This window comes from Sciurus vulgaris (assembly GCF_902686455.1).
Source record: "Sciurus vulgaris genome assembly, chromosome: 15".
Classification (NCBI taxonomy): Eukaryota; Metazoa; Chordata; class Mammalia; order Rodentia; family Sciuridae; genus Sciurus; species Sciurus vulgaris.
Genome location: NC_136476.1, coordinates 46,811,300 through 46,834,132, shown reverse-complemented (window position 1 = coordinate 46,834,132; position 22,833 = coordinate 46,811,300). Strand labels below are relative to the sequence as shown.

The 22,833-nt window shown below is 34.3% G+C and overlaps 1 protein-coding gene across 7 annotated transcripts in view; it reads left to right on the top strand.

Annotated features, from left to right (window-relative positions):
• The window catches only part of LINGO2 (leucine rich repeat and Ig domain containing 2), a 1,166,767-nt gene that overhangs the window by 387,904 nt on the left and 756,030 nt on the right, over nt 1-22,833 (top strand). For 5 of the 7 annotated variants that reach the window (XR_013759532.1, XM_079112352.1, XM_079112356.1 and 2 more), the window contains exon 2: nt 336-475. The exons of the other annotated variants lie outside the window; for them this stretch is intronic. The gene's annotated coding sequence lies outside the window, so the exon portion shown is untranslated. The remainder of the gene's footprint in view (nt 1-335; nt 476-22,833) is intronic. 7 annotated transcript variants of the gene reach the window in all.

Sequence of the window (22,833 nt, the reverse complement as noted above, 5' to 3'; positions counted from 1 at the left end):
TATAAAATAAAAAATGTACAGATACAGATGGCTCTTCACCCTTTTAAATATTTATCTGATGAGTGTTCTCTTTTCTCCCCAACTCTTATGTGCCCCCTGAAGATATGAAGTCACATTAAATTGTACCAAAATGCTATTGTATTATTCTTGTACAAGGGAGGATTTTTACCAATAATATACAGGAACAAACAAACAGCCACCACCACAACAACAAACCCACACAACTTCAGTTAACAATAACTTCCCTGATAGAAAAGAATATAACTCCACAATATAATGCCAAATAGAAAAATGGATTCTCTTTAGTCATTAGCTACTGTGTGTTTACCTAACAGGCCTAGAGAGGTGTGATTGTCAGCAGAAGATGTACTGCATAAGGAGGACATCTGAATGACGAGAGAGTTGGCATTTGTGAACTCTGGTGAGAGATAGAGGTGGACTATTTCAGTGCAGATAAATGGATTTGTGACAGAAGGTAATGGTTTGGCAGCTAGATACACATTGAATTTTTTAATTTATTGTAACATTTTGGCATGAAAAATTAGTTCTGACAACCCCTATGCCGGCTGAGGTAAGCCTGGCTATAAATCCCATTTCTCCCTTTCCTTCAATACCCATTGCCAACACTGTTCACATGTTCACATCTTGCTATAGCAAGAAAGTCTAGGTTTTTTTTTTTTTCCCTTTCAGGAAAACATTTAAATGGTGTGTGTGTGTGTGTGTATACATGTGCACATGTATGTGCACATGTAGTGGTATGCTGTGTGCCAGGCTTTGTTCCAAGGATTATAAATATGACAGCAAACCCAAAGAGAAATGTTCCAGTGCTTGGAAAGCTTAAAATCTAGTGAGAGGAGAAAATTATTTCAATTAAACAAATTTGATCAGCAAAGCAATTTTTGCAAAGTGTGACACAGACAGTAAGAGGCTGCTTTGGGTACAGAGGTCAGGGAGAGCTATTCCGAAAGGAGAGTTGTGTAAGTTTCAGTGATAAGGACTTAGCCATGCACTCCTCTGTCCAGTGTGGTCTTCCTCATATCTGCAGAAGAAGGTATTTGTCTGGGCACTGTCAGTGATGTTTTAATGTGCTTGGGTTGGTGTTCCAGATATTTACATTGCTGCTCACACCTCTTTATGATGTGATGTTTTATCTGGTGTGTTTCATTACTTATTAATACAAAACTGTTTTCCCCTGACTCCCTTCTGCCATAAGACATGTGCCTTTTCTAGACATAGTGTATTCTCCTTCTAAAATAAACACCGAGACCTGTGTCTTCTTCTAAAGATAATTTTCTTTCTTTTTATTATACCTCTCTATATATATCACCGAAGGGCAGCCCACATTACTTCAGTTAACCTTTCCACATTTACTTTCAGGCACAGTAGATTCAGACATATTTACTATTCATGTTGATATGAAATTACAAACCACTTTGTATTGCTCTGCAGTTCTTCCCTGAAAACAATTTCAAATGATAGGGAACACACTTATTTATTTATTTATGGAGTATGAACTACATGCCAAACAATTATGAGATAAACAGAAGTGAGACAAACTGACTTCTAACTCCAAACCTATATCTTTCCCATTATACCACAGCCTCTCTCTGCAATGAATTTGTTTGTTTCTCAATGGAAAATGCCTGTCCAACATTTTTTTGGTGTTCTTTTCAAATCTAAGTTTTAACTGTGTAAATAATAGGAGTTGATATATTTTATTAATAAATTAACAACAACAAAAAGAAATGCCGGTTTCTTCAATATAAAGATACACCAGTTTCTCCTTATAAGCACAGGGAATAGTAGTTACCTTTGCAAAATTAGCATAAAAAAATGAAGCTTTCAGAGAATAATTCCCACAAATTCTTACAGACTGAATATTTGCGTTCCCCCAAATTATATAATGAAATCATAATACTCCCAGTTTGATTGCATTAGGAGGGTCTTTGGGGAGGTATTGGGTCATGAGGATGTAGCTCCTTTGGGATTAGTGCCTTCAAAGGGGATGAAGGGACCAGAATTCTCTCTTTCCATCACGTAAGAATCTATCCAGAGAAGGTTCTCTGCAAACCATTAAGACTGCTCTCACCAGACACAAGAACTGCCAAGGTCTTAATCTTGTATTCCTAGTTTCCAGAACTGAGAGGAATACATTTCTGTTGTTTGTACCACCTAGTTGGTGGTACTAGGAGTACCTAAGACACTGATTTTGTACACATAGTTCCCTCTGTCTGGAATGTCCTTTGTTCTCTTTTCTGCCTTGTGAAATTCCACTTATTCCTACCTTTCAATGCCCAGTTTAAAAGTAATTTACTTTAGTGCAGATTTCACTAAGCCCTCTCCTCTGGGCAGACTCTTGGCCCTAGGGTTTGTGGGTTTGTGTTCCCATATTGGTTTTTAGACATTCTTATTTTTAGCAACTGTCCACTTAAAGGTAAGGGACATGACTTTTCTGTAGGTACTTACAGGCCTTTTCAATGAATCTTAGCTTCAGTTGAGCACAATATGTTGAATTTTTCTCATAACATGCTTTCTAAGATTGTAGGCAGCAGAATGGACTATTGTTCTCCATTGATCTACATGAATTCCCCTGAAGCCTGATGCTAGGATGGCTTTCACAGAAGGAACACACTTTTTTTTTTTTATTGTGGGGGAAAGAAAAAGAAGAGTTCCGCATTACAAATTTATGTTTGAATACTGGAATTGAATATATACTACCTCTCTTACTATAACTCTTTGAAAGATTTTTCAGTACAAAATATAAACAATAATGTGAGACCAACTATCACCTTATACTATTAATATGGCACTCTCCAATGCATGTTTTCTCGTATTCTTCATATAATTTCTTTTTTATCTGGTGTGTTCTTTTTCTGAGACTAGGCTTTATTCATAGTTATCATCTTTTGGTCATAGTCTAATCTTCCATATCCTCATAGCCCAGGATAGTTCCTAGTATGTAGATGATAAAATAATGCACAGTGACAGAAGGAAGGGAAGGAGGAGGAAAAATGAGAAAAGGAAGGAAGTTACCAATGTTTTGGTTGTTGGAACTGAAGGGTTGTTTCCTATTTGAGTTCCATGTGTGTCTCTAACAGGCTTCTCATGAAAATTTCTCTTTTCTTGTCTTTTTTTATTTCTTATTTTTGACTCCATTGAAGAGTCATGTCAGGGTTCAAAACTAAAACATTTTGTCAATAAGTCCATACCACTGGACAGAGTTTGCATGGTCTGTCTTATAATCTGTTTTCTTAGAAATTTGTATTACGTGATGTGAGATATCTAGGTAAAGTGAGGAGTTAAGTAAGAAATTATGAATTTTCCCTCACTCTAGCATTAAAGAAAAAAAAAAAACACTACAATATGTGTACAAGTCAGTGTAAAATCATCAAATTCCCTCTGAGGTCATTCAGCCTTTGTATTTAAAAATGTTTGCAATTATATTTGAATTTGAACCAGATTGAAAATATTCATAATGTTGCCAATAAGTAGTATTGAAGTTTTTACTTATAACATGCAGACTGCTAAACTTGTTTTTTATATAATAAGCATGGGATCAAGTGGGGATTTTTTCCTCCATCACATATTAGTTATTTCTCTGAATGCCTGCTAGGTGCTAACAGCTTTTCTTTTCAGATTTCTTATTCCTTTGCTTCATGAACTGAATGAAAGTGACTTTTGGCAACATCTGTTCTTTTGGCTATATAATGCCAACTAAATGGGTTTCACTCCATGCTTCTTACCTTACCAGTTGTTCGAAAGCATGCATAACTATAAGAGATAATGCAATATGGGTAGAATTGATGGCTTATTTTTCTAAAGCAGGAAATATTGCTAAATGTAGAATAAGAAAATTATTTTATTATTTGAATAAAGAGCTATAGATGTTTTAGCATGTTACTCTTCTGGAGTCGTTTTGTCTCTTTTCATCTTCACAACAATTAATTTCAAATATAGATGAATAAAATCTTGGCATTGGAATGCAGACCTGGGATAGTACATGGTCCAACTTCCCACCCTATTCAGGGTCTCTTCTAAAGTCCCACAAGAGCCTGGTGTCTAGCTGTGCACCTTCCTTCTGAGCACTGCCAGTTCATGACCTTTCAATTCATACTGTAAGGGGATCATTTGGCCCAGGAGAAACAAAGGAACTCTAGGCTCAGCTTTGTTTTTAACTGTTACAAAGAATGAGACCAAACCCCTCTCTGAACCTCAATATCCTTATATGTAAAGTAATAGTGCTGAAATTCAAGCTATGTAAGGTCACTTCAGGATTAGATATTCAGTGACTCTGTATATGAACATGCATATTCCAATTTAATTAATATTATCTTATAGTTTAAACTTTTTATATCTGTTATTGTAATTTCTGACTGATCTTCTTCAAAATTTCAAAGAAGCATCAACTTATCTCTCTATCTGGCCTCAAATTATCACATACCATATTAAGGTTGTATTTGAAAATTCCAGCTGCTACTTCAAGAAGCCCTTAATCTGTTGAGGTGTTTTGTTGGTGATCGAAAGGAACGGCAACACAAAAATCAGGAAGAGAAAAACTAGGAATAAAAACTATGACAACATACAATTCATAAAACTAATTTCACACTCACATGATTAAAAAAAATGCTGAAGTTAATCACCTATAACTTTTAATAAGAACAGAGTAAAAACAGCTGATGGGACCATGATCAATCTCTGATGAAAAAAAGAGGGAAACCAAGAGGAGAAAATGAGAATTTTGTTCATCATTCTAATGATTCTTAGATGCTGAAAAGGATTGCAGAGCATGTTCTTGTCACCTACTTCCAAAATTCCCGATGTCCAGCCTTTTAGCTTCCTTTTAATCATTCAAGTCAAAGGGAATAGCTACAAAATACTAAAAAATTCTAACTTCTAAATATTTATTTATTATATTTGATTTCAATTTCATTTCAGTTAATATAAAGTTAAGAACTAATTCTTCTTATAAGCATAATTTTCAAAGTTTATTTTTCCATACTTTATATTGTGCATGATGATTATATATGTAATTGTAGGATTCATTGTTAAATCTTTGTCCATGCACAGGATATAATAATATAATTTGGCTGATCTAAATATTTGTCTTAACACATACTCAAAATCCTGTAAACGTTATTTCTTGACTCCTAAATTGTCCATGGGTATACACACACACACACACACACACACACACACACACACACACATATACATATAAAAAAGTCTGCAAACTTAAAGTGTGGTAACTTAAACTGATTATTATGTGGTATTCTGAATTTTGAGAAGGCAGAGTCCAGGGAAGTTCCCAAATACTTTGATTTCATTGATAACATTAGCTTTAAAAAAAAATAGTTTTACACTTCTAATTTCTACTAAGCACCTTTACTAGTTTTATTTTTTCTTAAAATCTATAACATTTTAAGCCCATTTTATCATAATGTACTATCTATTTTGAGCTGTGCATATGGAACAAAATATAAGATTAATTGATTTAGAACTTTTTGTTTTAGTGATTTTTAAAGAGAATAAAAAAGTACTAAACACATCTTATGCTTTTAAAATTGCATATATCTTGTGTATTAGAGAGAGGGAGAGAGAGAGAGAGGGTTGGGGAAAGAGAATAATTAATAAATGGTTTTAAACTGAGTGAAACAGTAGTAAAATGTCCTTTGCATCTGGGTTCTTAGATTTGAAAATGTTGAAAATTTATTTTGGATGGAAATAACATGTACATTACAAAGATCTTCCTGTGGAATTTAAGGAAAAGTCTTCAGGAAAGACTGGCCTGCACTCAGTATTTTTGAAATATATCCTAAAATCCATACAATTGAGTCTGACAAATGATACAGTACCCTCTTTTTCTCTAAACATGAATGTGGTAGCACAATGCAGGGTTCTCTGGCTTAAAAATTCACAACTTTGAAGTGAAATATTGGTGAGTCCTCTTCTCAGAAGAGGTGATTCCTTCTTTTCAGTGGAATGAAAAACACTGCACAGGGGAAAAATCAATAGTTTTGCAATATATGAACTCATCAATAGTTCCAGGTGTTTTGCATCCTGACCTCTGTCCACATAAGCAAGCTAAGCAAAGCTAGATTGTTGCCCTGCCATTACAGAGCAGGTGGGGAAAGGCCCTGGGGAGGACATGGTCCTGGAATATCTAAATTATCTAAATAGCTACCCAAGATAAAAATGCTAATCTGTCATGAAAAGGTATAATAGCTAATGACAGTATGTTTTCTACTTATCCTGTAGGGACTACATATGAAAAAATTAAAACAGATTTGTTTTTCTAAACTGCCGAAAGATAGTTGAATATTCCTTTGCAGGCATCCTGATAAAACTGGTTGATTTATTTAGCTTTGTGAACTATGTAACAGTATACAACAGATGCCATTGGCAGACATTTGTAGTTTAAAACTCCAGCATATTTTACATGTAGTACAGTCAAGCATTTAGTGCTCTGAGAACAGATCTGGGTTTTATTATTCTTCCTTTTCCTCTTTTTCTCTGTGATCTTAAGTGAATTTAAATTTGCTTATCTTCCATATACAGTTATAGACTGTTCAGATGCAATATATTTAATATTTTTAACCAATGTGTTATTATATTCATTCTCTTCAAATGTAACTTTCTTACATTATCAATAGATGTCTCTTCTAGCTCAAAGCTGCATTAGAGGAAAATGGTAAATTAAAAACTCTTTTTCTAACTACCAAAAAGTTACTTATTAGAAGAATAAAGATACATTTCATTTTGTTTTGTTTTTGCAGAGCAAACTGAAGTTTTCTAACCTGGGCCCTAGGGTATTTCATCAAGAACAGTCTTAAGTAAAAGCTTGCTATTCACTTTTCAAAAGTAAGATTGTCTCTGCACTGTGCTCTGGTTTTTCTAAATGAGCTGAAAATAAATTGTATGTGCTTCTCTGGTTTCTTTAACTTCTAGCATTTCCTTTGTATCTAGTCCAACTTAATGGCACTTTGAGAGAATCAAATTTGGAAATTAGTGTCATAGTGTTGAGTCATTTATAGCAATTAGGTCATGTCCACATTAAAGGAGAGAGGTGACAATAAACCATGAAGTATCTCCCTTGTTTGCTTAACCACTTTGATTTATAACTTTTACATTAGAATATTTCTTTCTTAGTTATTGGTAAGAGAAAATTCATGTTAAGTTTTTTAGACCATCATGTTTCTTATGTCTGTCGAAGGCATGCCTAAATCTCAAACCAGAATGGCAAGAGGAAATATTTTACCTAAATGAAAAAGACAAAAATAAAATGAATATACAAGTTAAAAAGAGAGGGAGAAAATAAATTACTATAACACTGGAACTGCTTGCTTCGGTAGGAGTCAGAAGTGTGGAGTCACAGTCAGCTATTCAGTAGTGAATAATTTGTGAGCAATTAATCTTTATTGGAGAATGCCTCTGTGCCACAATCAATCATATCAGAAAGACCACACAGACTCTGGACTATAGAGAAGGGTCCTCATGGTGTACATCAAAACTTGACATTCATGATTGCTCTCTAATGTAGCAAGATGCTAGAAGGAACTATGGGATGTGCTGTCAGAAAGAGATAAATCAGAATTTTAAAATAAAATAAAAATGGATTCAATACCTTGACTTTATAATTTATCCTACATGTGGAACTCACTTGTTTTGTCAGCTTATCAGAGCAAGCATAGTTATCGACAGGACTTAATTCAAGCAACTCAACTGCTGATGGATCATAGATTTATAATAAACCCCTACCCCATCCTATTTTCTCTTTCGTGTTCTCTGCCCTAGACCAAAATATCTTTGTGTGAAATTATATGATGCATGTGCCTGAACACTGTTTTTTTCAAAATTAAGAAATCCTTACTTGTACCTTCCTTATATTGAGATAATGAAATCAAAATATGTCATTTTGAAGAATTTGTGGTGACTTACTGCCTCACAGATTAAACTTGAAAAAATTTTGCTTGTCCCATACTTATCACTTGAACACTTTTTCCATCTTTAAATAGCTCAAAAAACAGAACAGGAACTAACTGTCCCTATGAGTGCAGACTGGTCATTGCGTATCTTACAATAGGACCTTGCCTATTCCTCTTTACAAAGATTCGTGATTCTTGGCTGTACATGAGGCTCTCAATATTAGAAATGCTATTCGAACTCTATTTGCCTCTTTCTTCTTTGGTGAAGACTGTTTTTAGTGAGTCCCAGTTGTTCAATGTGTATATACTTCAGCATTCAAATATCTCCTCAAATATTGAGGAAATTCTCTATACAATTTGACAGAAGAGGGAAGAGGCATCTGCATGACTAGCATCTCAGATACTTTATCCTGGTACAAATATCAGGTTACAATTACTGCTTGTATATTTGATTGATTGTCTTTTTTGACATAGTATGTGTGAACAGGAAAATTTCTATTTGGATCATCATTACATTTCCTGAGCCAAATATGGTACCTGTTGGTACCTTAATTTTGTAACTGTTTGGTACGTTGAGCATTTTATAACTTTTGTGGAATAAATGGAGTTAGTGAGGATATATGAAAAGAAGAAATTTTGGTGTGTTTTCCTACTCACAATATTTTTCTGTCCATTTTTACTTTTGTGGAAAAAAAACCCTATGGAAGTATTAGAACTACTGGTAAATTAGTAATATTTTGATACTGAATTTGAATAACTATCTTTCAGCATTTTCAAATTTCCATCTAGTATTTAGTTTTGCAATAATTCTGAAAGTTAAACAGGGCCATTAAATGACTATGTCAAAGTTATAAATCCAGACCCATTATTTAAATTTATGTGAAGCAAAATTTTTGTTAAATTGATATGTGGGCTAGTACGTGTAGTGTGAGAAGGTAGAAAGAAAGGAGAAAGAATAAGAAGTATGGTAATAATCTCCTCTGGCTACCTTTGTCCTCTTTTATCATATTGTGTGCTCTTAAAATATTCTCCTAACATAAAATCCATTCCAACTAACTTCCATCTCACAAAAGACAGGGGGGTATTCATGGGTTAGCTTCGACTGATAAGAGTATTCCATAAATTGACTTCTTCAGAATACTCAAAGCATGGTCATGTTCATGTCATTAATAAACATGTCTACTTTCTTTTTGGTGGAGTTCCTTTTGTGAGCCAGGAGCTGGTGAAATGATGATTGTTGGTTCACATCCTTGACTACTTTAAGCGTTCTGCTGAATTCTGAGGCAAAATAAGAGAATGGATGTTTCTTTTTATTTATTGTTTCATTAAAGTTATGATTATTAGACTTTAGCACCATAACCTGTCCTATTTTCCAAGCAAGGATCAAATGGGTTAATGAAGTTGTATGTTTTTGTTTTCCCAAACATATTTAGAAAATACCATACAATTTTAAAATGACCAATATTTGTGCATAGAGAATAGCCTGAAAAGTACCAGTTGTTATCAGTCATTCACACTTCTTAAAATTATTTCTTTAGAAGTTCCTAGCAGAGCTCAATTGTACTTTCTTCTGCTAAAGTAGACTCATATCATTGACTAAGCATTAGATTTATAACATTATAACCATATAGTTCAATGACCTCATTTAATGTCCAATACATGTGAGATCAAAAAAAAAAATATGTACCCTTCTCTATGACATCTAGAATAGAAGTGTCCAAGGACATTTGTCTCTTGACTTCTAAATCATGCTGATATTTAAAGATGTAGCAAGTCTTTTAGGAAATTTATCAGGCAGGCCCTCCATTCTAAAAATCCAGAACCAGAATCTAGATAAGTTCCCGTGTTCCTGGAGCTAGGAAACCTCAAGGGGCTATGAAGTAGAGAGATTCACAAATGGAAATGAGCCCTATTTGAAGAGACTAGGATAAAGATGTGCTTCCTTGAAATCAAGTGGCATCACGAGTGTGTAATGTTTGGGATCCACAAGAGAAGACCATTAGAAAAGGGGTGATATTTTTTTCCCAGTCAAAGCCCAGGAAGTCTCATATGCTATTAGAAAATTCAGAATTAGGCAGTGACAGTCAAGCAAAGTCACTTTTTGTGAGACACAACTCATCACTCAGTCTAGTCACCTGTGGCCACATTGATGGCATCACTAGCAGTATCCACACACCCTTCGCTGTTCACTCACCTCTCTCCCTTCCGTGGGTCCCTCCTCCTTTCCCTTCACCTACTTAATGTGCTTATTCCCAGGCATTCTGGAAAGGGTTTACAAATGATTTACTCAACACTTTCATCCTTTGTGGTTTTTGAAATGGGAAACACATGAACAGCCAAGTTGAAGGCCCAGTGGTTTTACTTTGGTTGAATGGACACAGTTGTCATAAATACAAGAAGCATCCATTTCCCTTATTGATTAGATTTGAGAATGTACCATTTCATTTTCTTTAAAAAATTGAAATTTTTAATGTTTTGTATTATACTTTGGATATTCTTAAAGATAGAATTGACTTTGATAGTTTATCACTACATATTGGAGTGTAGATTACCTCTCTTTCCTCTTTATTCCTGCTGTAGCAGAAATGCAGTCACACTATCTGTAACCTGGTTTTAGTGACGTCTAGCACCAGGAAAATCCAGTACTCTTTTTTTAAATTCAGAATTAACACATTGTCTTTTAGCTCATTTATTATCAATGATAACACATGAAAACAAGAGAATAAATCATTCTGCAATATGTATGCATGTATCTATATATGCATGTATATATATAGATACACATATATATATTTATATACATGCATGTGTACGCATAAACATACGTATGCAAAGAAATTACTAATTTTTGCTGTGCAACCAAATAAAAGATTTTTGTGGTATAAATCTGAGCAGTGGTTTAACAAATATAAATTGGTTTGACTAATGTAAAGCACGTTCCATCTCAGGAGGAGCCTATTTTTTTTTTCATTCAGTAAATTCTTGTAGGAAGCATACAACCTTAGCATAGTTTAGATTTGTGCTTTATGTTGTATAGAAAACCTTCAGGAGAGTAGGAAGTCATTCTTGCTGTACAGCAAAATAAAATAGCTTAAGCTTCTACCTGCATAACATGTTGAAGTATTGTCTTTACAAAAATTGAGTTTGAAATGTCATTGAATCCACACATAAAATTTCTTTTAACATATCAAAACATTTTAACCTTGTTTATATTAACAAAAGTATTAATTTCCCAGGCTGGAAGTATAGCTTAGTGGTAGAGTGGTTGCCTTGCAGGTGTAAGGCCCTGGGTTCAATTCCTAGCACCTAAGTAAATAAATAACCCAATTATCCTATCATTTCATCATTTTCAGGGTAAACTGAGTTTCCTTTAAAATAAGTATGCCTACTTTCATTGCAAGGTATAGTGTGCGTTTCATAGGATTCTTGATGACTGAAAAATGTCCACAGTTAACTTAAGGACCTCCTTATTTTCTCCAATTGAATTACCCTGTATATCCTCCTCTTCACAGTTTAAATTTGGTGTTTCAAGTATTTGCCATGAATTTTCATTGAGAACAAAAATATCATCTTATTATTTGGCCTGATAATCAATATTATTGTGCAAACAAGCAGCATGAATAATAGATTAACCTAAAAGCTTGGAGATGCAGGCTTCCAGCAGTGGGATTTGGAAGGAATTATTCAGCATGCAGCCCACCATTAAGTAGAAAAATGTTGACATTGTATCACATTAGTAGCAAAATCCTCTCTCTTCCTCCTCAGCCTACTAATTCTTCTTTTCTTATTTGAACAATTCTAAGTACCCCCTCAACCTTTGTACATAGTGATGTTTCAAATATCATGTCTTCTGATGTAAGTCAATGTTGTTGCTTTTATTTACACCTAACATAATTAAGCATTATGTTCCTATTGAATACTTTTCATAACACTTTCTCATTCCTTTCTCAAGGTAGTATGAGATTATGGAAGGAGTTTGAATCAACAGATTTGAATTCTCTCTCCATTTCAATGACATGCCCCTGTGGGCATACTGGATTAAAAATGTCAGAGTCCATGTTATAGATTGGTAGTATTGACATCTTATGCCTATTATCTCACTATCAGAACTTTAGAACTCCTCCTTTATTTATCTCCCTGGGTTGCAGTTGCAAACTTAACTTTTTTCTTGAAGTATTCTCTGGAAGAATGCAGCCTGCATGTACTGATTGCATGCAAAACTGCATGCCTAAGCAAGGAAGAATGCTGTTCTGAAGCCCAAAAAAAGACAGTTAAAGGAAATTCAAGGCGTAGAAGAAATAAGGTATACTTTCAGCTCCAATGGGCAATTTTCAAGGGCCATTTAGAATTATCAATAACCACCCAGAGCATGGTTCCCCATTCATTTGCTGAGAAATTGCTAAGCTGGGGTCTCATTTTACTGCTTATTCATGTGTGCTCAGAAGTAGCCAAAAGTGATGCTGATGTATATACATGCAACTGGTCTTCAGTGGATAGTTGCAGAGTTTTATGCCTGCTAAAGGCTGGTTTTCCAAAAAAAGGATGCTTCTAATAGAAAAGATGTTCAGAAGGAGGGAAGCCAGAGAACTGCAAAGGCAGTGCCTCCAGATGGGCATATATTTTGAGTACTTTATCTGAGACTGGAAACTACCTGGATTATCCAAGATGGGGAACTGGATTTTATCAATTACTCACAGGGCACTTACTCATAATTATCAGTCTTACAAAGCATATCCAACTGCCAATTTATTAATTGACAAATGAGCAATAGTGATCTCCTATTTTTTTTTATCAAAGGCATCTCCTTCTTCAGATCTACATATTTGGGGAAACAAATTAATTCATTTACTAATTCATTCAACAAATATTTATTGAGTGGCTTTGGGGCACTGTGCTAGCTATTAAAGATGCAGTAATGAACAAGTTAGACGTTCTCCATATTTTCCTAGAGATATTAGTTCCATCATGAATATAGATAAGTAAAGAGATAATGCCACTAAAATATGATAAATGCTAAAATGTATAAAATTAAGATCTTGCTCATGGTCATGTAAAAATCTCAACTATTCATCAGCATGTAAAAACCTATACCTAGGTATATCCTAGAGAGGTTTCTGAACTGTAAAGATCAAAACTAATAGTAATGATGATAATAACAAAACATTTTTACTGTTTACATAGTAAACCTTTACTAGTATTTGTGCTATATGCTTTTAAGTACTTTAGAGACATGTATCATAGGATTGAACCTCACAATCTTCTGAATAGTAAGTGTTATTACTATTCCCATTTCAATGATAAAAAAACTAAGGATTAGAGAGACTAAATATATCTCCTTGGTCCCACACTCAAAAGAGGACTTACTGTGATTTTAAGTACTATGTGATATCTAGTTGAGTCCAAATCTCATATTTTTTGATCTGTATATTATCAGCCCTCAAAAAAAAAAAAAAAAAAAATAGAAAGTGGGGAAGGAACAGTAAAATTTCAGTCAAAAAAGACAAAAAAAGAGACAACTAACCAAAACTGGCATCAGGTTTCCTGCATGTATAGTGAATTCTAATACAGCAATATTAACATTTTAAAGCAGGATTTCTTTTAATTCAGATTATTTCTAATTAGAAAAAAGTTTTTCCATTTTGTTTTTTTCTCATTGATTTTTCTAATTGATTCATGGAATTAAAAATTTAATGACTCATTATGTGGAATCTTTCAACACACCTAATAAGCTGACCACAAGAATTTAGAAGGATCTTTTGAAATTCAGGTTAAAATGCAAGCAAGTCTCAGACAGTGTTTCCTCTTAAAATATAACCAATAGGTACTTAGACAATTCTGAATTTTGGTGATAAGATGAGGGTGATTACAAATGGCCTGGAGCACACAACTAATGAGAACACTTAAAGTTAGGTAGTTCTTGTCTATTCCTAAAATAATGTCCTTTAGGTTTGCCATTAAATCAGGATGATTCTGAACATACAGACCCAGAGGAAAGGAAGGTGAAGAAACTGATCATGGACACTTTCATTTGGTCTGACCACCAGTGACTTCCTCGAACATTTTTTCTTGTTAACTGCATGCTAAGAAAGGTCAACATCATGCTTTTAGATCTTTGCAAATTCTCATGTAAAGGATATAGTAACCAGATAACAAAAAAATTCATGCACAGCATATACAACAGACACTAGTAGATTAAGTGAAAACATAGGCAGCCATGAGTCCTGTGGTATCAGTATATGCACACCAGACACAGAGAAAACCAGTGGGGAGTTTGAGTTTCTATCATAGCAGAACCCAGAGTTCTAGGTATTACCTAGAAGGCACAGTGGGACCATTTGAGAATAGCTACTGGAAATGATGAAATTCTTTTGTCTACTCCACTCACAGGTTGAGTGGCACACAGCAAGATCTGAAGGGACTGGTGTCATCTACATCTAGTGTATTTTCAAAATTGAGCCCTTGGAGCACCCTTGTCTGACAATGCCTCACACTGGAAAAAGCATGGTTGCAGAGGGGTGTGATGGTAGGGTAATCAACATAAAACTGAGCAGAAACAGTGGAGTCAAAGGGAAATTAAAAAACACAAGTTTAGGTAAAAGTAGGAAAAGCCACAGAGCCAGAAAATTTTAAAAAACATGATAGCATGTCTGAAATGCCTAATACAACAGTAGAGGGAGTTCTGTGAAATTTGGAAAGCTATCTAGAGCCAGCCTTTCTCTAAAAGTTCAGGAAAAACAGGGCTGGGTAGCTGGGTAGTAGAGCACTTGCCTAGCATATGGGAGGCCCAGGGTTTGATGCCTAGCACTGCAATAAGCAAATAGATAAATAAACAAACAAATAATTAAGGAAATAGGTAAAAGTATGGGGCACTAACATAAAAATATGTGACAAAAATTATGAAGTTAAAATTTGTACAGTTATTTTGAAAAATAAAATGAACAGAATAACATCTTTTCAGAAAATTAAAATCATGCCAAAAAAGAAAAGATTGAATATAGGAAAACAAGATCTATTGTACATATGATAAGAATGCTTGACCAAAGCAGAGGAACAGAAAAAAATGGATTTGAAAACATTCAAATAGCATACTGTGTACCTGGAAATTATAATCCAGAATACCTGACATCCAATTTTTGAAATAAAAGTGTGGACCTTTAAAATAAAAATGTCGAAGGACATTTAGGTAAAAATAACATTTAAGCTAAACAGAAACTTGAATTAAATTTTCAACACATTTTTTAAAAGCAATGTCTTGTGCCAAAAGAAAAAAGAATAACATTTAAAATGCTCAAGGAAATAAAAATGTGTGCCAAAGATATTTTATCAGTAAAACTTACTTTCAAGTATAAAGGGCATGAAAAATATTTATCAACATTCAAGAATTAAGGAAATATTTTCCTGTTTAATTCTTCTTAAAGCATATAGGGAACAGGGGACAAATTTCATATGAACAAAGTATCTATGGAAACACTGATTTCAAAGAGCAGAGGTGAGCAGGAAATATATTCTTACAGAACTAATATTAAAATCAGTTTTAAATGGGATCACGCATGTATTTATGTCCATATATTTGACAATGTAGATGTAGAACACTGTTAAATTTAAAAATTGGAAGGAGATGGGATAGCATATTGCAAAAACATTTAAATGTGTTTAGGGGAAATTTAGAATTAGAACTTATCTCTTTAATTTCCAAAAACATCATCTCCCTTCCTCTGTCTCTCTCTCTTTTCTTTCCTTACATTTTTTTTAATTTTAATTTTTTTAAAGTTTAGCTGTCTTTACATACTCAAGAGGCTAGAACTGTAATAGTTTCCTATATAGGAGTATTGTTCTAAATGGCACAATATAATAGATATTAAATACCATTTAAAAATCATCTGTTTTAATCTACCCTAGTTTGCTAGAGTTATCTTCATTTGAGTTTAAACTTTAAAAAAACAGAGATGTCATTTGCTGACATATGTTAGGGATTTATAATTAAAAGCAAAATCTTCTCCCAACCCAGAAGTCCTCCCCACCAAGGTAAAGAATAGAAAATAAATACATATTATAACTGAGTAAGCATCAAACTAGAAATGTGCATTATGTACAGTATGCTAGGAGATGGTGGAGACAGAACTCACACTTTTACACAGTCAGAGTGATGACTATATCATCATTACATCAGCCAGGCTGATGACTATACCCATTACATATATGTTTTCCAAATGAAAAGCAATTGGTTCTCATGAAAGAGGACTTGACATCACTGTTTGCCACACAGAGTTCATCTTAATTTTACCTGGCAATTCATCTGTGTTAGTTAAATGACCTTATCCAGAAGTACACGAACTTCTCACATGTTTTTGACAGGATCTTTTTTTTTTTTTTTTTTTTAATAGCCTGGAGCTAGGGAACAAACTGGTTTGCTTCTAATCTCACACAGAAACTGGAAGAACTGAACCAGGGAGGTGCAAGTCCCTTGATGTTTATAGTTCAACAAGTTGGCTCTTATGTCCTTTGAGAAAGATAATTCTAAATCCTAAAGCTGATAAAAGACCCATCTGGTTTTCAAAAACATTTGTACACATTTGAAAGAGAGGAGGAAATATTTACAAGTTTTCTAAAATAAGTCCTCAAATAAAAATTTATAGTTTTCCTTAGTTATATAAGGGTATCACTATAAGACATTTTCCCTAAAGGTATCATTAAAAGATGTCACTGTTCTTATTGTATCTTAGTAAACTTGCTCTCTTTTTTTCTGTTAAACTTTAAACTCCTCAAGGGCAGGGTTCATTTTGGCTTTTCTTTTAGCTTTCCTGGTGATATCTAGTGTAGCCTTTTTATGACCAGCAGATGCTCAATAGCTATTGTTCAGCCAACTGGCAAGAAGTTTGGTATCTGTCTTGGGTTCTGGGCTGATGTTATAAATAAAGATACTGTTCCTTGAGAAATAACTAAATCTATTTTCCCTGTCATTTGCTTTTTCCTTTGTTAAAAGTGAGTGCATCCTAGGCTGATCTTTCTTTTTCAGAAAATGTTTTTATATGAAGTTTTGCTACATTAAAAAGAAAATTGGCTTTTATGGATAGACAAGTAACCCAAAGATTTTTGATATTGAATTTCATACTTGAAAACCTTGAATTTTTTTTCCCTCCAACTGAGAAATAGTACTTGTGAAAATCCATCAGTGATGATTGAAATCTGAGATGACTTGGCTAAGCCAAACATTCAGATTGATTGAGTACATTTAACATCAAGTAGCTATAACTCATACGAGTATTATAGTTACTAAATTGTACTTTTTTGGAAATAACTTTTCATAATTATTATTCAAATGCTGCTTTGCCAAAAGAAATTCTCTATTTTGATCTTAGTTTACCCAGTCTCTGTTTTGTAAATAAGGTACTTTATCCCAGAAACAAATATTTCTACTAGGTTTTACTATTGACTAAGAACTTTTATAACAGTGTATCAGAATTAGCTATACAGTTAATTTCTCTAGGGGAGGAATGTCTTCCTTTTAGATTTGTATAACTTAGAAAATGACAGATTCAAAAATAAATTTCTTGAGTTTATTAATAGAAAGTCATACTTGATGGTGTTTACTAGACCAACTATCTGATTTGAAAGTGGAATTTGACTATATGGTTTATCTTCCTTCAAATTTTTCTTCTGCACCTTTGGATAATTCAGATTATTAGAAGAAGCATTGTTCCTCAACACTGTGTGACTCAAGCAAAGCCACCAGAAAACAGCCAGGACTCTTAATTTTTATAGGAGTCTGATGGCTGTGGGCTATTCTCATCAGTTCAATTTGCTGGGCAGTACTACAAATTACAAATATTTTTCAGACAACATTCTCTTCAGTGATCCACCCAGAAGCCCTGTTAGTCTTACACTTCTTGTTCTTCTCTGCTTTCTATAAAGGCATACACACAACACGGCTTTTACTGTACTTGAGATTTCTGTCTTCCTTGAGACAACATCCAAGGAGCAACTGGGAGCAGAAAGATTCAAATAAGCAATCAATCATGATAGCACTTATACAGTCTTTCCACTAGTAGTCCATGTTTTGTTGACATGCTATCAGAGCACTTCACACTTGACTGGAGAGCCATGAAAACAATTACTGGGTCACTAACAGGAACTAGAAAAAAAGTTCTTCTAAGACAGTACCCTAAAAATTGCTAAAGCCATAGCATCCTGAAATAAACACAAGGATGTTGGGTGAGACTAATGGAAATTGCACAGCACTATATATAGGCAATGCATATGAGGTAAAGGAAAGAAAATACTGTTTATATTTAGGAGTTGCCTTGACTTTGGCAATATCCATCAGTCTTTCAAGATTTCATTGGAATCTCACTGTGTCAGCAGTTAGTAAATTGATCTAGTAAAGAAGTATTATTATATAAATAAAAGTTGATGATACCATCTATACTTGGTAATCATAATTTATGGTGTGGCAAATAATTATAGCATTGAAATATAGGTAAACAGAGACCTTAGAGAAAGAATGGTTTGCAATTTTAAAATGTTCTCTTCCTAAGTAATTTTCTGAGATCATCCAGAGGGTGAAGAGTGAATAGCAAAGAAAAAATGCAAGAAGCCAGGGTATTACCGGGGGAGTATACTTTGCTGGACATGTTTCCCTTAGTGACTCAAGAGAGCTGATAACAACTATCAAACATAGTAGATTAGGGAAAATTCAGCAGTGCCATACTGTACTGGTTACATAGTGGACTATAAGGGGCAATTTATACACCAGGGGCCAGAAAGAGGCACATGTGCCCTTATCCTGTCATCCTGTGGAATGGTATGGAGACCTGGGTGAAGTTGTTGTTGAAGCCATAATTGCTTTATACTCTGGGGGAAGCAGCCCACTTTTGGTGGTCTTTCTTTTTTAAGGGCAAGAAAATGTCTTTGTCTGTTGTCTTTGGTTCAGGGCAAAATGCCACCAGATGGCCAAAAGAGTGGGTCTTGGAGGCCAGATTATGCAGGAGTTCCTTGAGAAAGCCCATGTACCTGGGTGAGAATGGAGCTCTTGGGAGGTCATAGTCACCTCCATTGTGTGACAAGCTGAGTTCAGTATACTCACCCCCCAAAGATTATGAACTGTATACATAGCTTTGTATTTGTTTATTTTACAGATGGGGGAAAACAGATGTCTTAGAGAGGTCAAGTCAGGACACCTGGACAAGTGGCATAACCACAATTTGAATATAAAACCCATGTGCTCAATAGTAGACAAACGTGACCAAAACCAATGTGCTTCCTGATGTAAAGGTCCCTTTTCACCTCTGGGTAATTGTAAGGGTTCAAAATGACAGAAATGGGAGGAAGATCAAGAGAAGGATATAAAAATGGAATTGAAAAATATGGAAGTCTGAGGAGGATCAAAAGGCTTATTATAGAAATTGATATCTGAGTGTATTCTGCTAAGTTTTATTTCAGTTAGGGAAAATAAGCAACTATGATTTAAATATATCTACCTGTGATGGATGGAGATTCCCAATATCTTAATAAGGCCACATTAGACTTTCATAGAATATACAGAGATAGGAAATAAACTGGATAAAGCTAACAGTTGCCTTGAAAATAATTATCACCATCATTGGACTTAACGCTTTATTGATAACCTTTATTGTAATTACAATTGCTAGATCATTTTATAGTTTGCACATACCTTCTCTCTTCTATGGCATAGTTACAATCACCTTTTTTTCGAGATGAGAAAATTAAAGTTCAGAGAATTTAAGTGATCAACCTAATATACTGAAAGCTAGACTTTAACACAGATCTTCTTTTTGTGTATTGTTTTGTTTGTTTTATTGATGTATTATAGTTATGCATAACAGTAGGATTCATTGTTACATAGTTGTATGTGCACAGAATATAACAGTATAATTTGGCTAATTTCATTCCCAAGTAACTCCCCTTACCATCTCTCCTCCCTCCCCCTAGTTGCCTTCCTCTACTCTTAACCCAGATCTTCTGGCTCATTTTCAGAAATCATAAACAATTTTGGCAGTTGTGTTTCAAACATCCTAGGCTACGTCTAAGATGCTTTTGCAAAGTATTTCCATATATTCCAGTTAGAGAAGGGGTAAAGTGACTTCAGGGTCACATCTTACCTCTAAATGAGTTGCATCGTTGAAGTTATACTTATCATACACAGCACTATAATTATTTCCATTATAGTTTTCAGTCTCATTCTTATTCCTTGGAATTAAATTTTTTGCACTCCTGATAAGACATTACAAAGCCATTTTAAGAGAACTAACTTAGAAGATGATTGCCAAGGTCTGAGGTTGCTATTATCTCCACCAGTGTAAATGATCAGAAATAGCTGTGAGCAATAGACCTTTATTGCAGACATATAGGAAAGAGATTTAAGAACATTAGGATGATGTCCTTCCTCATTTTCCTCTGTTAAAGAGTTTTTGTAGATTTAAACTCCTTCTAAATAATTGGTAACACAAAGGGAGAGAGTCTAGTTTAGCATCTCATCCAGGGGCCCTGCACCATTTCTGCCTTCTTGTAAAACATTACTCTCTTCCCTGGTGGAAAACCAGAAAGCAGTAATGAATTTAGTCTTGCAGAGAGAAAAAGTCTACTTCTAAGGACATGATAATAGTTAAAAAAAAAACAAAACAAAAAAAAAACAAAAACATTTTTATAACTGTATGAATTCATTTAGAAACCACTTATCAAATTTTATTCCTTTTAATTCATACATTAATCCTGAAAAGAAAATACTATTCCATTTATTAGTTGAATGGAGCCACTAGGACCCACAGAGTTTAAGATTTGCTCAAGGCCACAGAGCTAGTAAATTGAAGAGCTTAGTCTCGATACATGTCTTCTCACTTCACAGAATTCATGGTTTATTCTATATCCTAATTAATATACATTACTTGAACTTTTGAAAAACTTTAGCATATTTAAATATTTGCATGACATTGAACATTTTGTAATTTGTTTTAGTAAAAAGTGTAAAAGTCCATTTGATATAACTATAGTTTTTGCCTTAAATATTTTACAGTATTTCTTTTGTCATTGAGATTCTGTAGGCTTTTCCAATAGTGTTTCCACACTTTTCTTAAAAATGCAGAAATAATTGTATATATGTTGTTAATAGAAATTTAATGGTACAGATGTTTCTACCAAAATCAGTTTGTTCCAAAATAATTATTTATTAAAAATAAACAGACAAAAGGTTCAGAACACTAACCTCTCTGTTCTGAAATGATAGTTCCCAAACTTTGCCCATGATATACTCATCTGGAGTATTCATTAACATAGAGCTTCTGTGGTGCTCTTTCCTGTATATTTGGATTTGAAGGAAGCTCCAGAATTTACATTTCTAGAAAGTATCTTCAGGAATTATTTCAGTCATGGAGGTTTGTGAAACACAAGACTTCTACAGTCAGAGAAAAGCTAAACTTTAAACACCATATATATATGTATGTTCACTTCAAGCTCTAATACTTACCAGAATAACTTTTGGCATTATGTTTATCCAGATAAGACTCCTCTTCTTCATTGTGAAGTATGTATGTTCCCCTTTATTCCTTATAACCTCAGAAAATACTTGGAAGACACACTGAGGGAAATCCAGATACCTAGCTTTATTAGAGTGCATTTTAGGAAGCTGTAGTGTGTGTGTGTGTGTGTGTGTGTGTGTGTGTGTGTGTGTGTGTGTATGTTTTCTCATTTAATAAAAGTTAAAGTAGAACAAAAAGAACTCTATGCAAAAGTTAGAAATATATGGAATGCAAAAAAAAAAAAATTACTCTTGAGTTTTACTCCCAAATAATACTAATTTTCCTCCTGAATATTTATTAAGATCTGGGTGCTTCTTACACACTATCTTGTTAACACAGATTGTGCTTCCATTAGTGTCTGTTCCTTACATGAAAGTGCACCTGTCAGAGCATAGAAAGAATCAGTTGTAGGGTTGGGTTGTGGTTCAGTGGTGTAGCGCTTGCCTAGCATGTGTGAGGCACTGGGTTTGATTCTTAGCACCTCATCTAAATAAATGAAAATAATAAAAGTCTATCAATATCTAAAAAAAATTTTTAAAAAACTACATATATATATATATATATATATATATATATATATATATATGAAAAGATCAGCCATTGCCACATTTACTCTCCTTGACACAGACAGTGGCACAGCCTGCTCTAATTTAAAGGGAAGTCCTTCTAACCACTGAGATATTCTCTCCACTGTCCCTCAGCTTCCTTTCCAGGTGCACTTTACCATTATTGACCCCAAATTCACTTTGTTATTTAGGGTTAATTAACTACAAAGAGCCAGAAATTGAAAGCCTCCCTCATGGCCTCTCCATCCTCAGGTATATTATAGCTTATTCTTAGAACTGTAAGCAGCTCAGGCTTAATTGCCATGGAAGATATTAGCTGCTCAGATTTAGGGCATAATCTTTCTTTGAGGACTGACTCTGGAGCAAGTAGCTAATTTGCCTCCTTGATTGTGCCTTCACATTTTGCAACCTTGTGTTGACACTGGCCTTTTCTCAGTGAGGAGGTAAGAGCTGAATAAATGGAATACTTTCCTCTGAAGATTAAAAAGAGGGAAAGAAACCATCCTATTTCAAGTCAAAGGAAACTCCAAGGTGTTAAGCAATACTGCAGCTCTGAATCAAGGGCACTTTGCTCTCTGGGCTTATTTCTCCTGAGATTCTGTTAGAGTGAAAGTTTAGACCTGCAAAGACTTCCTCACACTCCTCCCAAAGTGTCCACCTGTTGTTCTGTGTGAGTAATCTTCCTTGGAGCCGTGAGAGGAAAAGCTCTCTGGTTGATTATACAGGAAATGAGCATATCCTGCCTCTTCCACTGAAGAACTGTTGTGTCCTGGAAATGTTGATGATATTTCCCATTTACTAGGTGCCTACTGT